The 16,821-nt window shown below is 38.4% G+C and overlaps 1 protein-coding gene across 1 annotated transcript in view; it reads left to right on the forward strand.

Annotated features, from left to right (window-relative positions):
- CDH20 (cadherin 20) overlaps window positions 1–16,821 on the forward strand; it is a 545,380-nt gene that overhangs the window by 276,279 nt on the left and 252,280 nt on the right. The window lies entirely within an intron of this gene.

Below are 16,821 nucleotides of genomic sequence, written 5' to 3' on the forward strand. Positions count from 1 at the left end.
GAAGTGAGATGACATCCACTTCTCTGAACATTTGATCCAGTCCCTGTCTGCTGGGAATGAAGCCCACTTGGTCCTTAAGAATATAGTCATTGATAAAAGTGGAAAGCCTAATGGCCAAGATTTTTGTCAAAATGTAAAGGTCATTGTTGATCAAAGAAAGGTAGTTGCCAACTTCTGAGCTATCTTTCCCTGTTATAGTTGAGAGTTAAAGAACACGTGGAGAGGGAGGATCTGAAGGTCTTATGCCCTGTACACAGGGTCGGAAATTCCGACGGAAAAGGTCTGATCGGATTAGATTGTTGGAAAATCTGATCATGTGTGGGCTCTATCGGACTTTTTCCGTCAGAAACTCCAACGGAAAAAATTTGAGAGCAGGATTTCAAATTTTCAGACAAAAAAATCAGACTATTTCCGATCGTTTGTAGAGAATTCCGACAGAGACAAAGTGCCACGCATGCTCAGATCAAATTACAAGACCAAAGCTATTGGCTACTAGTCTCTACGTAGTCCCGTCGTACACAACGAATGTCACCACATTCCAAACGATTGTATTTTCTGACAACTTTGCCCGATCATGTGTATGCAACACCAGTTTCGGACAAAATCCGTCAGGAAAAATCAGACGGATTTTGTGGTTGGAATGTCCGACCGTGTGTACAAGGCATTAATTGCATTGTTTGCCCTGTAAAGTTTGGAGTAAAATCCATGGAACTCAGCCATAATCTTTTGTGGATTCTGTGTGCTCCTGTGGATGAACGTAGTTTTGGGAAAGAGATGGAATAGTGGCAGGACATCAGTCTGGCAGCTAATCTGGGACCTATTTTGTCCTTATGAAGGTAGAATCAAGCTCCAGTCCAGACCATCTAACGTCTTTTTCTGCCCTGAGTAGTAAGGGCCAAATTTAGGTATAAGCTAAACTGCTTGAGTTTTAGAAGTGAGGTTTCGTCTATGGAAATCCTGTTCCTTTTTAATGTCAGCACATCATTTGCATTGTAGTTTAAAGGCTAGCTGGATGATCTCACCCCTTATCACAGCCTTATGGGCTGACCAAAGCGTGTCAGGAGAGACTATCGCACCATCATTAACCTGGAAGTATTCTATCTTTTTCCAACATTGTGCAGTGGACCGGGTTGCTTAATATATACCGCGGCAGAATTGGGCAAAATCCTGTATGTGTACATCCATTCCTTTTAGCGTCCACCAGAGACACGCATGGCCGGTGGGCACAATGGCTGCTGGCTATGCACAATTGCATGCACGTGTGTCTGTACAGGGATTTTTGTGTGTAATCCCTGTGCTGTCAGGGAAGAGGAGCCATATTGTTTGTTTCTACTAAGTAGGAAAAACGATATGGCTCCTCTCCTAGTTAATCCTATCCCCCACCGTTAGAAAACACTGAGGGAACACACAATTAACCCCTTGATTGCCCCCTAGTGTTAACCCCTTCCCTGCTAGTGACATTTATACAGTAATCAGTGCATTTTTATAGCACTGATCGCTGTATAAATGCCAATGGTCCCAAAAAATATATATTCAAAAGGTCACCCTGGGACTTTAAATGAGGTGAGTGTGGTTAGCCAATAAAGATACCATGAGTATATACAAAAATAAATATAAATTTATTGCAACTAATCACACATATGGAGCATATGTTCACGAACAGCAATGGTGAACTGGCGATACATTGTATATACAGTGTGAAAGGATAAACATTCCACATGCAGAGGTAGATACATTGCATATAAAATAAGTATACAAACATCACAATATGTGTAAGCATCGGTATTACCTGACACGTTTCATGAGACCATGCTTGCTCTTCAGGGGTAGATGCTTAAATGTACCCACAATACAAATAATGAACCAAGGAAGTACATGCTAAACAAAGTTGGACAGGAAGGTGAGTGGTCACATGGGTCTAGTTGTAAGTCCCATACTCACCCATGATTTGGGCCAGGCCATCAATTGCTAGCTCGGCAGCTCAAAACATGCATGCATCCAGCTCGGTAGCTGAGGAGGCATAGCAGCAGGTAACCCCGCAGGGGGACAATTGGAGATCCAACATGGCTGCGGTGCGTGCAGATGTCCCTAGAAGTGTCATCTCATCCATGGTACATAACTATAGACAGTAGAAGAGTATGAATGTCAGTCAACTGCCCCTACTAATGCAGGTATGCTTAATAAGTAATACATTATGCATGTAAATATTCATAAACCAGCATAAGGTAAACGCTGGTAAGGACTGGGAGACCAAAGGGGCAAGAAAATTATCATTGGAGGTGTGGGAGGATGTCTAACAAGTTGTGTATGAAGTGCACAGGGAGTTGGAATACATAAAGTCAATGGCTAAAGTATAGGTTACACTAAGTAATTTAAGTGATTACCTACGTGAGGTGAAGTCCGTAAAAAAAAAAAATATATATTCCCCTCGTGGAGGTGCAGCTGTGATAGCAAAACAAAGCTGTGAATGGGAGCCACCGCCAAGTTGGATTCCTACTTATACCCCCGGGAGGATCGGCTGCTCCACCCCCAATGTCATGTACTGGTAAACAAAGCGTGCAAGCGGAGTTATGCTCAATGCCACTGGGGCTGCGCAGGAGCAGTGACCATGGTTTCCCAGGATGGTCCACACAGCCCATGCTTAATGACAGAAGCGGGCGCCACTTGATATGTGTGGAATACATGATGTTGATATGTGGCTGTGTCAAAAGTCTCCGATCTGTCCGTCACAATGTCGCAGTACCACACAAAATCGCAAATCACCACCATTACTAGTAAAAAAAAAAATAATAAAAATGCCATAAATCTTTTTTACCAAAAATATGCAGAAGAATATATATTGGCCTAAACTGATGAATACATTTGTTTTTGAAAAAAAATTTGGGGGAAATGTATTAATGCAAAAAGTAAAAAATATTTTTTTTTTCAAAATTGACGCTCTTTTTTTTGTTTATAGTGCAAACAAATAAAACCACAGAGGTGATCAAATACCACCAAAAGAAAGCTCTATTTGTGGGACAAAAAATTGTCAAGCTGCACTTTTACCAAGTAAAGGAAGACATTATGAGATTATTCGGTCCAAATCTTTGCTGACATCTCCCCGCTCACCATTCAGCAAAGAAGGTCACTCAAACCTCTTCTCCCAGTACTGGCTCAAAAGGCAATCAGGTATCGCAGGAAATGAAAGATCCAGAGGGCAGATATATATTAATTTCAGGTTCTCTAACAGGCAATCACTACACTTTGGTTTCATATTATGCTCCTAACAGAGGACAAGCACAATTCTTTACCTCCAAAATGTCTTCCCCCTGGGCAGCATGATAATGGGGGGACTCTAACGTGGCACACGATCGAATGCTAGACAAATCTGGGCACTGCCGTTCCCGAATTTTGCACCCCCCTAAACAAAGTAGTAAGATAGCTAATCTCATAAACTCACACGGGTTAGTGGATATCTGGAGGGAGCTTAAGCCACATTCAAAGGATTATACCCACTTTTCAGCACCACGTCAAACTTACGTGAGAATTGATCATGTTTTATATTGCTGCCTTGGCCCCCCCATCGGTTACCAGGTCATCTATTAGAGACTCCCCATTATCAGACCACTTGATGGTTCTAATGCACATTACGAATCCGCAGGGGCATGATGGCATGTTCCGTTGGTATCGAAACTAGTCTGTATTAACAACTTCAGCCCCGGAAGATTTTACCCCCTTCCTGACCAGAGCACTTTTTACAATTTGGCACTGCATTGCTTTCACTGACAACTGCACGATTGTTCGATGCTATACCCAAACGAAATTTGTGTCCTTTTTTTTCCACAAATAGAGCTTTCTTTTGGTGGCATTTGATCACCTCTGCGGTTTTATTTTTTGCACTATAAACAAAAAAAGAGCATCAATTGTGAAAAAAAATATATTTTTTTCTTTTTGCATTAATACATTTCCCCCAATTTTTTTTCAAAAACACATTTTTCCATCAGTTTAGGCCAATATATATTCCTCTGCATGCAGCCTGCCTTATAAGCTGGGGTCACATGCTCTGGGGAAGAAGTCTGGGAGGAGAGGAAGACAGCATAAAGTAGGTGGTGCAGCCTGGGCATCCCCGTGCGGGAAGGGGAATGTGCCACGCGGAGAGGAGGGATGGAGGAGCCATTAGGAGGAAGTAGGAGCAAAGTGGAAGAAGACGACTGGGCGATCGCCTTTCTGTGAGTGAAACATGGACTGTTGATCGGGAGGACAAGTGAGTGGAAGCCCAGGGAAACTAATGGAGGAGAGGATGGAGCTATATACTGTGAATCTATGAACAATAGTATAAATTACATAACAGTACTTCCAAAGACTGAGGGATGTTGGCACGTGAGTCATGGAAATAGGTGGTAATGGCCTGTGGCTTTAGGTTCAACACCCAAGGAAATCTAATCAGTCAGGCAGGAGGGAATTATTCAGAGTAATGCCCTTTTGTTTAACTTGGGAGTGCTGTACAAACGGAAGTATTGGTCAACTGGCGGAGGTAGATCAGCAAGTATGACTGGAGGGGACACAGGATTGTTCTAAAGGAAAAGGTGAAGGGTTATTCAGAGTGACTCTTTATTATCTGGCCTGTGTGTTCTCAGGGATAATTCTACCAAAGTCTATCTGTAAAGAGTTATTCAGAGTGACTCTTCATCACAGTATTGCATTAAGAATTTGCACAAGAAGTCAAGGGAAGAATTGATAAGCAGCAAAAGAGCATCTCAAACAATCCTTCTCCTACCCATGTTCAAGTTCTGCAAATAAAACCAAGTATAAAATTCATATATGGACTGTCTCTAGTCTATGGGTTGTGATGTGTATGGCTGTAGGGGTGATTGGCAGATTGTACAACTAATTCAGCAGCTCCTACGGGAGTAGTGTGCTACATATTCATTAAAAAACAATGTTCTTATTAATATCCTAATCAAGAAATATTGTAGTTAAAATAAATTTTCCTAAAATCTTAACTAAAATATTGAAACTTTTGGGAGGATGGTAAGAACCCAGCTCAAGCTAATAATTACTAACACATGTTGGCTTTCCATAGAAATGTTTATGAAGCTTATGTATACTTACACAATTATGAGATTAAAAGAGTGTATATAATTTCACTTTTTCCATAACTAAAAGATATATTATATATAAATATATATATATATATATATATATATATATATATATATATATATATATATATATATATATATATATATATATATATATATATCCAACTCAATTATTCTGTAAAGATCTAATCTATTCTTTCATTTGTTAACATTTGTTCATTGATGTATATTAGATATTAGATTAAAGAAACTTTCTAACTGCTAGTCCTTTAAAAAAAATTCATGAACCATGCATGACCTGTTACTACATATGCTTTCAAGCACCTATCAGGGTGAAGTGAAAAAAAGCGTCTTCTGTCTGTATTTTTGTTAGCCTTTTGTGCCATTAGATGCTATTGCTTTGCGATACATTATTCTGTGTTGCAGAAGAGCTCAGATGTCTGAGGGATAAAGCAGTACAAAATGCTGCCTTGATTCAAAAGTGATGACTTTGAAATTTGTCTATGAAAGGGTCACTTGCAAAGAAAAATATATCAACGACAAGTTATCAGTATTTCCAGAGCAAACATTGACTCTAGCTAGCACTGTGTGATCTTTTTTCATGGCCACAGTATAAACACTATTTTACCTCTATAGTTGGTAAGTAGGTCTTCTTTTGCCGGGATTGTATGCAGTGTTCTCATCAAAGAAAACACTTTTATAACAGTTTGCCTTGTTTTATACTGTAATACTACATATATACAGGAGTGTTAACGCTATGATTTGCTGCTATACATCTGTAAATTTAGATTGCATAAAGCATGTTAGAACACAGGGGAGCTCATCTAAAATGACTGGAGCAGACATTGAAGCATATTATTAGCTTCAACACTAGTTTCTGAAAAGAGCCAGTGTACAGAACAGTGTATTGTTCATGTAACAGTGTGTGTGCATTAATTCATTGCATTCACACAGCCACAATAAAACATGCAATGAGATTTAATAACAGCTGACGGTAAATACATACTCCAAGCGTTAAGCCTATTGTGTGTGAACATTCTTCATTTAAAAGAAAAAGAGCTGCACATTATAGTCTTTCAGCTCTCACATTATCTCTGTTTATTCAATGCCTTAAAAAAAATAAGACAACGAGGCATACTTCAATTTTAGCCATTTAAAAGATATTAGTATAGAAGATTACATAGATTATGCCAAATTTCTGTCATCCATGTACTTTGATTTGATGCTACAAGATCAAAGCAACATACTAGAGACAACGCCATATACAGCTGAGTTAATGAGATGCTGTCGTTTTCTTGCCGTTGATGCTACCTGTCCTCAATTTCAGGGAATTAGCCTTTTGTATCCCTATACATTTATATTTTAAGTTTTTCTGCTGGTTTTTAATATAGTAGAAATGTCTGTGTTTGTGGGTTTATGAAGTTCTGTGTTAAAACATGATTTTTTTTTTTTAAATGTCAGGTATAGTGATGAAATTGCTTGGATGTTGGGAGACTGCTTATTTCTTGCACAACTTCTATCTGTCAGCTAGCCTAGTTTGAATTATCCTGATATTCCTTGTGAAATGCAGATAATACAATTAGTTGTAGGGAAATCTGCCCATGATCAAATGGTGAACTTGAAATTTGCAGTAATTCCAAATTAATTGGGGGGGGGGGGGGGGGGAATCCTGCTATTAAATTCTGTCCGATTTTGTGCTAATAGGAAAACTTGTAAAACAAAGAATGTTGAGCTAGATACTGCCAAGGGGGACATCTAACAAAGAAAAAAAAAATGTTTTAATACCATACAATGTCAACTGGCTCCTTTTAATCTAGCTTCAATTGCAGCATAGAAAAAACAGCAATCATAAACTAAACAACATACTTGGGAATTGCTTTTAACCTTTTCCGTCCCAGCCTATTGTAAAATGATGGTCGGGCGGGAGCACTGTTGTTCGCGGCAGACCCCATTGACTTTAATGGCAGGCGAACCTTAAAAACCTCCAGGTCATATTTTCAGCCACAAAATACTTACTAGCTGTGCACACATAGTCCCACAACATGGACACTGACATAACAAAAGTATTAAGTGAATCTGGGATTGACAACGTCAAGCATTCTTTTTTTATCTGTGAAATTTTGACAATTCAGGAGCGCATGAAGGCCATGGAGGAGAGGCAAGGTCAGGGCAGGCTACGAAGGGGGTGCAGGAGATGATCAGTTCCACAGTCAGGGCAGCGCAGTCCTGTGCCAGTGTCCCAGTGTGCCAACCTGTGCTTGAGCCCCGCCCTCTGCCCGGCCCTTACCCCCACCTATGCAGGGCTCCACTGCGGTGGTCCGGAGGTGCCAGTCCAGTGCTGATCCTCAGCCATGGTGCTGGCACTGCCTGCTGATTGGCTTCTCCGCTGCTATCTCCCTCACTGTCTGAAACCAGCACCGCGATAAAGACTGAGCACTGACACCAGCACCATGATAGAGAGCACTGACACCAGCACTGAGATAGAGAGCACTGAACACAGCACCGAGATAGAGAGCACTGACACCAGCACCGTAAAAGAGACTGAGCACTAACACCAGCACCGTGATAGAGAGCACTGACACCGGCACCGAAATAGAGAGCACTGACACCAGCACCGAAATAGAGAGCACTGACACCAGCACCGAGATAGAGAGCACTGACACCAGCACCAAGATAGAGAGCACTGACACCAGCACCATGATAGAGAGCACTGACACCAGCACCGTGATAGAGAGCACTGACACCAGCACCGAGATAGAGAACACTGACACCGGCACCGTGATAGAGAGCGCTGACACCAGCACTGTGATAGAGAGCACTGACACCAGCACCGAAATAGAGAGCACTGACACCATACCACATTTGAAAGAAAGTATATTATACGTGTACAACCCTATATACTGTACACCTATACCAGGCCTTAAAAGGACCTTTGTGGACCTAGTAGCTAGTGATTTGCAGACTGTCCCTTAGTCCCTACACTGATAAAAGACAGCTGCAGAATCGGTCAGCACTCAGCTCTGCAGTCAAGTATAATAGACTTTCTATTTTGAAAGAAAGTATATTATACGTGTACAACCCTATATACTGTACACCTATACCAGTCCTTAAAAGGACCTGTGTGGACCTAATAGTAATAGCTAGTGATTAAACTGACTGTCCCTGCTCCACACAGCGTCCTGTCCCTACACTGACAAAAGACAGCTGCAGAATCGGTCAGCAGTGCAATCAGCAGCACAGCAGTCAGCAGCAGTGCACAAGAACCATATATACTGTACACCTATACCAGTCCTTAAAGGGACTTTTGTGGACCTAATAGCTAGTGATTTGTGTCACTACAGTCTGTCCCTGCTCCACACAGCAACCTCTCCCTACACTGACAAAAGACAGAATGTAAAATGGCTGCCAGATCAGGTTTATTTATAAGGTAGAGGAAAGGCCAATTGTCCATGTGCTGAAATGTCTCAATTGGCTGTCCTGTACCCCATGATGGAAGTGTCATCATGGGTCAAAGTTCTTTCACAATGTAAACACATATGTCCGCCACGCGAACAGCACCAGAAGTCCACCGGTTTGGCGAATCGCGAACACGGAAAATTTGCCGCGAACCAACCGTCAGGTGAACCGCAAGGCCATCCCTAGTCATATGATGTCCTCCCAAGATTGTGCCTCACACACACCCCGAGGGCTGTGCTCCAGCGTGATCTGTCACCCACCATGGCTACCAGACACGGCCGATGGTAGATCACTGCACCGACCCACTGCCGGTACCATGTGATTGCTGTGGCTAATCACAGCAGATCAGATGACAGTTGTACACAATGAAAGGCTTTGTTACATGCCTTCCATTGTGTACTATTGTGATTAGCTCTATGATTGGTCACAGTCATCACATGGTACAGAGAGGTCCAGTCACAGCCCAGCTGCACCATGTGATTAGCTGTGGCAATCATAGCTAATAACAATAGTAAACACTGAATGAGTAGCTTTCATTCAGAAAAAAATGGTGGCTTATAACTGTAAAAAAAAAAAATCCTGATCACCTCATCATAGTAGTACAGTGTTACTACTATATATATATATATATATATATATATATATATATATATATATGTATATATATATATATATATATATATATATATATATATATATATATATATATATATATATATATATATATATATATATATATATATATATATATATATATATATATAATACATATATAATTTATTTTTACATATTGTCATCAGTCAGTTTCCATGATAACGACCACACCAGTCATATGATGATGCTGTACTGCACTGGTGACAGTATGTAAAAAATTGCGGGGAAAAAAATGCAATTTCTTCATTTTCCAAAAAATAAAAAAAAACTCACCATGCCTCTTACCAAATACCTTGGGTTTCCTACTTTCCAAAAAGTGGCCGTTTTCAGGCTTAAAGAAATTAGATACGCCGTCAGTTCATCGGGCTTAATTGATTTTCAGACTAAATAACAAACACTAACTTGGTTTATTTTCATCAACGAAATGTAGCAGAATGCAATTTGACCTAAATGTATCAAGAAAGGATATTTATTTGCAAAATTTTATAACAGAAACAAAGAAAGTTTTTTTTTTTTTAAAAACCTTTTGTTTATTAAGCAAAAAAAAAAATAAACTCAGTGGTGATTAACCCCCCTAGCGGTAATCCCGAGTCTGGCTCGGGTTGGGATTTTAATTACAGGAGCGGTAACCCCGAGCCAGACTCGGGATCGCTTCGCTCGATGCAGGGGAGGACACAGGGAGAGTTACTCACCTTGTCCCCTGGATCCAGCGATGTCCGCCGCGCCAACCTGTATTACAAAATACACACCCCCTTTGTCCCTAGTGGTCTGTGCAGTGCCCTGCATGCACTTTTATATTATAAATACTGTTTTTTTCTGCCTGAAATTTGGAGATTGTCCATAGCAACCAAAAAGTGTCCCTTTTTCAGTGTTTTAGGATTTGATTACATTATTGAATATTTTTTATTATTCTTTATTATATTATAAACTTTATCATACCCGGGATGTCTGTTAGACTCTGGTTTGAACAGATTTAAGAGCGTTATTCCTAAGAATTACAGGACTACAAAATAAAACGCCAGATTTCCATGCAAAATAATTGTACCGCTTTCAGCACCTTATTCCAGACTGAATCATACCGCCAGGGAGGTTAAATACCACCAAAGAAAGCAGTATTCATGAAAAAACTTACAAAAATCTCGTATGGGTACAGGGGACCAAGGGGACCCCCAGATCCCGCCCTCCCCCTGTGTGAATTGGTAATGGGGTAAAAATGTACCCCTACCATTTCACAAAAAAAGTGTCAAAAAGGTTAAAAATTTGTGTATTGAGTGTATTGGCAATAGGAGCATGGATAATAATCACAGTCCCACGTACCATCCATACGAGAAGGAATTTTTTCCTGAAAAAAGTTGTCTGATCATGGGACTACCTTAGAGCACAAATTCACTTTGCATATTTATTATATTGCACTCTAGTCACTTTTTGTGTATGGTATATGTGTATGGAGTATATCATATTAAGCATCAGTCGCTTTTTCTTTCCTATGGAAGTCACTTTGTTCACTATATTAAGCACTAGTCACTTTATGTATATGGAGAAAAGGTTGCACAGGAGATATATATATAGGTGTATACACCTGTCTACCTCTTGTACACACATGTGTATATAGCATTATTGCAAGCACTCTGATTAATTAGTATTGTTGCAATTATTTTAATTTATTTTCATTAATTTTGTCTCAGTAATTTTGGTTTATGTTGTTTTTTTTTTCTCTGGAGGTATTTGGAATTCCAGGAGCATAAATCACTTAATTGGCACAATATTTCACCTCCACTAGAACACAGGAAATAATTATTAATTTAGCTTCATATTGTTGTATTATTTTTTTTTCACTAACTTGCCCAAAAAGAAAAAAACCCAGAGGGTCTAACACAGGTTCATTTCACAAATATTTTTTTATATACCTGAGTGAAAAATCTTGTTGGCACCAGGCCCAATTAACCAAGGAAAATACTCCAGAGAGTCATAAAAAGTTAACAGACAGTAGTTAAGCACAGGCTGAGTTTCAAACATGTAAAAGTATATAGGCCAAAGTGTATCTCACCACAGGGTGGGGCAGGTAGACGGGATATATATCCCGAGCCCCATTAGGGTTGTTCAAGTGAACTTGTCTTAATCAATCTCGGGGCTTCTTCCACATATAAGGTTATAACCTACAGAGGGTGTAACATAGTATTATTGGCCATAGGAACAGCGCCAAAACCTACTGCAACACTCCTTTTCTCTATCTTTGCTTCACCTTTTGGTGTTAGTGATAAGTAGGGGCAGCAGTTCTGGCTGAACTTATAAAAAAAATAAAAAATTATCAATAAACACAGATTAAATTCTTTCCTGTACTGTACTAGTTCCACTGCGCGGATCAAACTACAACTTTTCTGATTTGTCCTGTGCAATGAGTAACGAGACTCCCTATGCAATGCAGTAACTAAAGAAGTTACATAAGGGAGGAGAAACCCATTTTTCAAATTCATGCTCCCATGGTGCAACATAGTAGAATTTTTTTATAGGCTGTATTAACTTTTCAAATTCTTTATAATCAAGGCTAATGTTATTGTATCATTATAATTACTTTTATTTATGCAAGGAATGTGCAATATAGAATATTTAAAAAAACTCATTCTATTATGTTCCCAAATCCTTATCTGTATGTTTAAATTACAGAATTGGATGCACAAGGTAGTTTGTAATGTATTTTAATGCAGACATATTGTAGTGCTGTGCTTTACCAACACACATTGTAACTAAGTATGGATGCTGCCCAGGATTCAATTAAAATAAATAAATAAATAAGAAGACACACAGATAGATCCGAAACCTTACATAAGTTAATTGTTTAATTAAAGTGGTCATGAATCTTAGGTAGAAAGAGAAACAATTTTAGTTTTACATATAATATAAACCATAGCAATAAATTGTTAAACATTTGCAAATGCAGCACTTTATAAGGAAACGTTAATGTAACCACATTTGTTATCTGTGAGATACGTTTTAATTTGCCTGGCCAGAAATCAGGTACATCTGTTTAACGAGATAAAGATAGAAGGCAATATATACTCTTACACATCACTTTGTTTTGTTCTTCCTAATGTAAGGCATAAATTGTTTTTATGTAACTATGCATTGTTAATGGGCATGTCTAATTAAATAAACATCTGTCTGCTTTTTTGTTTTAACTTCTTTTTTTATCAATGTAATGTTGCTTGATAGCACAAATCAAAGAGGATTAGTAAATAATCATTTTATCTAAATAAATGTAATTTAAAGAAGCATGTGCAAAATGCAATTCTTTATTTCTAAAAACTGGTGATAGCATGGTATGCCATAATATCTGATATAAGCTTTGCCCATTTTTAGGGGGTTCTAATAATTCAACTTTATTTCTAATACTGGGGATGCACATACATGTTAATAATGTGACCTTACACAACCTAATCAAAGCAGTGGCAAACCTCTATCGATAATATATGTTTAAACAAAAAAGTAAATGGAAAGAATGGGTCCTTATATGAGGCATGTCACTGAATAAATATCTAGTTTATATTGATCATTAAATTGTTTATTATTTCAAAACAAGTTAAAAAGTATCAGTAATCTTTGGTAAAAGGACATGATATAATGTAAATAACAGTTCACTTGTATACACATACAATTATTATACAAAGTAAAATACAACATGATTAGCAATACAATTTTATAGATCATTCATCCATTAACCCCCCTGGCGGTATTCCCGAGTCTGGCTCGGGGTGGAAGTTTTGCACGGGGTAGGAGATCGGCGCCAAATTCAAAAATTAAAACACACACTATACATACAGTATAATGTAATCTTACAGATTACATTGCTGTATGTAATTATTTCGCATCCCCTTTGTCCCTAGTGGTGTGCCCAGTGTCCTGCATGCAGTTTTATATAATAAAAACTGTTCTTTGTGCCTGGAAACTGGAGATTGTCCATAGCAACCAAAACTGTCACTTTACATCAAAAATGATTTTAGACCAGCTAGAAAACAGCGATAATAAATTGGAATCACTCGCAGAATTGAGCGTTAGAGATTTGTGGGGAGATCCGTCATCAAATATTGAAAAGTAATGACAGTGACAATTCTGCAACTGAGCAAATTTCTGTGTTTTTGATTTGATTACATTATTGAATAATTGTTATTATTGTTATATTATTATTTGATATAATTATTTATAGTTATTTATTATATTATAATTTATGATTTCATTTTTCAAACTTTATCGTACCCGGGATGTCTGCTAGACTCTGGTTTGAACAGATTTAAGAGAGTTATTCCTAAGAATTGCAGGACTACAATATAAAACGCCAAATTTTCATGCAAAATAATTGTAACGCTTTTAGCACCTAAAATCCGAAATAATCATACCACCAGGGAGGTTAATAATAAACATAAGAAATTGCTCTTGGTGAGCCAAAATTGAGTATCAGTTCAAAATGTACTCGATGCACGTTTCATGGCTCACGCCATTCATCAGGAGTAAAATACTCTGAAATGAAATCAGTAACATATCTATACATATAGGATACCCTTTAAAAGGAGAACCTTCTCTCAAAAAAAGTGGGCTCTATAACTTACAAAATGGTCCAATAGCAACACCCAACCTATTTTTTTGGAGAGATGGAACATAGCCATGAGTTTGAAGTCTTGAAACAAAATGGCACACAAAAGAGACTCTTCTGGCTTAAGAGTTAATGTTGCTGCACAGCATATTTTGGTCATTTCATGCAATGATAATTGTACTGATAGGTACCCACAATGGCATGTTTTACAGTTATATATACGCCTATTGCATGAATGTGATATGTCTGTACAAAACAAGCTTGAATTATGTTTTGTAAAAAGAACAGATTGTGACCCCCAAATTCAACCTTGATATCAGGAATCTTCAAACTACGGCCCTCCAGCTGCTGCGGAACTACACATCCCATGAGGCATTGTAAAACTCTGACATTTCACAGATATTAGACATGATGGGAATTGTAGTTCCTAAACAACAGGATGGCCGTAGTTTGAAAATGCCTGCTTTATATGGTCAACTTTATAGAAACCTACCAGAATAGAAATATGTAATCAGCATTGCTGAAACAATTCGATAGTAAAAGTTTACCTGTAGACTAACAGTTGCTAGCATATAAACAACCTTTCATCATAAACAGGCATCAATTGGCATCAAACTTCAGGTTACATAGTTACTTAGTGAACATGGTTGAAAAAAGACACAGGTCCATTCAGGTAAACTTAGGTGTGCATATGTGTGATTTTTATTTTCTAACAATTCTCACAGCCTTGCATATTCCCCTTCTCGAGGAAAACCCAAAAAATAAAAGTTTTTTTAAGTTCTTGACATTCTTAGCTAGTAAAATTTCCTGGGTGAGGAAATTCCCCATTTTTACTGATTCCACACTAACCGTTGACCCTTCTGTCAGAATTTCAGAGCTTTCAGAGCTTTCCTATGTTTTGTGCACACTTCTGGTTTTATCTTAAGAGCCTAATTAGTACTCCAATTTTTTATCCTATACTATAGGTCATTAGTTTTGTTGTAGGGAATAGGATGGGGGGAAGGTTTGAATAGGTTGGCAAAAGACAACAAGACAGTGCTTTAAGCAACTCACTCACTACTCACAAAAACGCTCCTCTTTATTAAGGCCCCTTTCACACTGGGACGTCAGCACCATCGGCGGTAAAGTGCCGCTAGCGGTGATATACCGCCGTTTTTGCAGTTTTACCCCCACTAGCGACCAAAAAAGGTTTAAAATGATTCGCAAAGTAGCACAAAGTGCCCATTCAGTTCAATGAGCAGGAGTGGTTTACGCGCGGTGTATACATTGCTCCTTCTCCGCTCCAAAGATGCTGCTAGCACGACTTTTTTTAATGTCCTGCCAGTGTACCGATCCAGTGTGAAACTCCTCGGGGTATGCAGGTGCTATTTTTAGTGCTATATTGCCTGTAAAGCGCCTCAGTGTGAAAGGGGTCTAAAGGAAAACATGAATTAGAAACTGAGTGTTTTTTTTCGGCACAACAAGGGGTATTTTTCTGTACTTCTAGTGTCTTTAAATGGATAAAAGATGTGGAAATTATGCATGTATAGCAGGAATGTTCTGAAACTTTAATTTTGACCATCCTGAAACTCCTACATAAATGTCAGGCCCAGACAAAATAAATAAAGCTAAATGGAGAAGGGGATTAAAACAGTTAAGGTGGTCATAAACCCTTACATGTACCTAGTGCAGTGACTAGGCTTGAGTGATACAGAGATTAAATAAAAACAAATCCCCCTGCTTAAATTGTACCTGTTTATCTGCAGCAGTCTCTTATATACAGCTGTCTAAAGTGCAGCATCTATACAGTTTCTCTGAGCTTTCACAAAGCAGGGGGAGGGGATCGGAAGTTACACTCTGCAGATCTCAGTGAGGGGAGCTCTGAGAGCTGATTGGATGGAAGGGACACCTCCCTTTGCACAGCCCTAGGAACAGAGCTGAGGCTGTCAATCACAGGTTGTATACTGGAGCTCCCTTTCCTAAATTCTTGGTATCAGAAAAACTTTATCAGAATTGACTCATGCAGACAGCAGAGGAACAAGGTGATAGGCAGAAATTACACTTAGTGCTCTGGGTTGAGACAGATACACAGTCTAGATGGGTATTCTTTGTCTATATTTGATGTCAGAGGTCTATAACCACTTTAATTAGAAAGCCTGCATGGTTATAATAATATCCATGCTCAAATTCTGTTGTGGCTGGTTCTCTTTTATGTAGTCAGCACCTCAATCTGAACTTAAAAAAATAGCTAGATATGCACGTTTTGACTAAAATAGACAGCATCAAGAGCTAGGGTGGTTAGAAAACACAATCTAGGACCAAGGTTTCTTTACTGTTCTAACCAAACTCCATGCAAACTATGAATGTAGTCTTCAATGAGATGTGATTAGATTCCCATTTAAAATTATGTTTACCTGTGAGACAACATCAATATATGTAAGGGGCGGTAACATGAGTGGGAGATCTTCCACCAAACTGGTATAGAATCAGAGCAGAAGACACTCTCAGCAGGGGTCTATAAGCAAGAATAATGAATTTAATTTTTTCTACATGTGCTCTTATGTATTGGCTATGAAATGTACAAGAACGATTACATGTTATACCAGTAAAGCTGATCTTATTCTAATGCACCCACGACTTTGCAGTATGAAGTATGATGGACGGTTTGTTGGCTGTAGGTTAACTGCATCTGGAGCTTTGCCAAATGTAATGTGTTAGATACCAAGTCAGCAACATGGAAGAGATATCTGAGATTCATAAGTATATCTGTAAATCATATTCCATTTTCTGTAGCAAAAAATAGAATCTAAAACTAGGCAGTTTGAATAGTATACCACAGCATATTTTAAATGTCTTTGAAGGCATTTTTCAATAAAAAAGAAAGTGGTTTTGTAAGCGTTAAGATAATGAACATTGCTTATCTTTACCTTAGTAATAGGTTTATTACATACAGTTATGAGAGTGTTTTGTTTTCAGGTTTTAAAACAACTTCAATTTCTTAGTCAATGTCATTAATTTCCACTTTAAATTTGGGAAAAAAATAGACCAGAGATTTAATTGGTGCAA

This window comes from Lithobates pipiens, unplaced genomic scaffold (assembly GCF_037356315.1).
Source record: "Lithobates pipiens isolate NorthernLeopardFrog02 unplaced genomic scaffold, aLitPip1_a1.2 Scaffold_19, whole genome shotgun sequence".
Classification (NCBI taxonomy): domain Eukaryota; kingdom Metazoa; phylum Chordata; class Amphibia; order Anura; family Ranidae; genus Lithobates; species Lithobates pipiens.